The sequence below is a fragment of the Schistocerca piceifrons genome, unplaced genomic scaffold, assembly GCF_021461385.2.
Source record: "Schistocerca piceifrons isolate TAMUIC-IGC-003096 unplaced genomic scaffold, iqSchPice1.1 HiC_scaffold_625, whole genome shotgun sequence".
In the NCBI taxonomy this organism is placed as follows: domain Eukaryota; kingdom Metazoa; phylum Arthropoda; class Insecta; order Orthoptera; family Acrididae; genus Schistocerca; species Schistocerca piceifrons.
Window position 1 is genome coordinate 32501 of NW_025728867.1, and position 2500 is coordinate 35000.

Genomic DNA, 2500 nt, shown 5'->3' on the forward strand with positions numbered 1-2500 from the left:
GCCGCCTCTAATAAGCCAAAGGTGCATCCTGACGTGACAAATCTGATCATGTCACAAGCATTCACTTACTATAATCACTATCAACGAACCTGCCGCCCCCGCCCCCCCCCCCCCTACACCTTTCCTTACAACAACGTGTAACCTAACCTAACCTAACCTAACCTATGTTGTACCTTAACCTAACCTATGTTGTACCTTAACCTAACCTATGTTGTACCTTAACCTAACCTATGTTGTACCTTAACCTAACCTATGTTGTACCTTAACCTAACCTATGTTGTACCTTAACCTAACCTATGTTGTACCTTAACCTAACCTATGTTGTACCTTAACCTAACCTATGTTGTACCTTAACCTAACCTATGTTGTACCTTAACCTAACCTATGTTGTACCTTAACCTAACCTATGTTGTACCTTAACCTAACCTATGTTGTACCTTAACCTAACCTATGTTGTACCTTAACCTAACCCATGTTGTACCTTAACCTAACCCATGTTGTACCTTAACCTAACCCATGTTGTACCTTAACCTAACCCATGTTGTACCTTAACCTAACCCATGTTGTACCTTAACCTAACCCATGTTGTACCTTAACCTAACCCATGTTGTACCTTAACCTAACCCATGTTGTACCTTAACCTAACCCATGTTGTACCTTAACCTAACCCATGTTGTACCTTAACCTAACCCATGTTGTGCCTTAACCTAACCCATGTTGTGCCTTAACCTAACCCATGTTGTGCCTTAACCTAACCCATGTTGTGCCTTAACCTAACCCATGTTGTGCCTTAACCTAACCCATGTTGTGCCTTAACCTAACCCACGTTGTGCCTTAACCTAACCCACGTTGTGCCTTAACCTAACCCATGTTGTGCCTTAACCTAACCCATGTTGTGCCTTAACCTAACCCATGTTGTGCCTTAACCTAACCCATGTTGTGCCTTAACCTAACCCATGTTGTGCCTTAACCTAACCCATGTTGTGCCTTAACCTAACCCATGTTGTGCCTTAACCTAACCCATGTTGTGCCTTAACCTAACCCACGTTGTGCCTTAACCTAACCCACGTTGTGCCTTAACCTAACCCACGTTGTGCCTTAACCTAACCCATGTTGTGCCTTAACCTAACCCATGTTGTGCCTTAACCTAACCCATGTTGTGCCTTAACCTAACCCATGTTGTGCCTTAACCTAACCCACGTTGTGCCTTAACCTAACCCACGTTGTGCCTTAACCTAACCCACGTTGTGCCTTAACCTAACCCACGTTGTGCCTTAACCTAACCCACGTTGTGCCTTAACCTAACCCACGTTGTGCCTTAACCTAACCCACGTTGTCCCCTAAAGTAACCCACGTTGTCCCCTAACGTAACCCACGTTGTCCCCTAACGTAACCCATGTTGTCGCCTAAACCTGCTCTGTAATTGTTATACGACTCGTTCAATTAGTGTAGTGTTGCCCACCCGCAACCCTCGCAATATAGTTCGCTACTCGCACTGCCCGCTCCCCTGTGTATCGCTTCATGTTAAACACCTTGCAAGTCTTGCTGACTTTCCACATGCTCCTGCTGTACACTGTAATGTGGATGGCAGCAGGACGTACATGCCGCCCCTCCCCACGTCCCCACCTTGCCCCCCTGCCTTCGCAAGCTGGTTGGTGAGAAGTTTGCATGTTCAATGCCCTTCGCATGCGACGTACTCAGGCTACGTTGTGGTGCGGCCTGTGTCAACCGTCCGCTAATGTCGTACGCGTAAACCACAATCTGTACTGCACATTCGTCCTTATGTACCGAATGATACATCGTGGCACATGTGTGACCGTACAACGACTGCGCCCAAAAACGGCGGACCATACAGTGCAAATATTGTGCACGCAGCTACGTGTCGTCTCCCTATGAGAGCTGGATTGCAGTGTGGTACGCCATAGAGACGTGTGGGAGGAACGGACGCCGTGGATGGCGATCAGCATGAGCTGTCTGTTGATGTATTCGGACCTAGTCGTCTCTCCTCACACACCGTGATGGCATGGTGCACCGCGTTCCATATCTGCGACATGCTACAGAGGCCGGTTGACAGTCGTTCGAGCAATGGACATCGCATACGTACGGGGGCCACCTTCCACGTATTGTCTAGGCGTGCACATTTTGTTGCGTGTATGTGGGCAGACGTGGTGTGGCGTGACACCTGACACAGGCATGCAATAATCGTTGAAGTTGCAAATGGCGATGGACGCCTGCGTTTTCTGGTGAAGTTACGCAAATGAACAAATGGTAACCTGTTGTGGTGCGGTTGTTCTCGCTAGGGGTGAATCGGTGATGGCGACGATAGGTTGAGGTACGAACCGGTTGTTCCAGCGATACCCACCATGCCGACGAAACTGAACGGCATCTGGGTGTGAAGCGATACGCGGCGGTGGCTGGGTGGGACCGTCCCCGGCCGGTGAGGGGGCGCCTCCCGGCGTGCTGGCCGCGCGGTGCGTGGGCGCACGCGCTACAGCCGGCT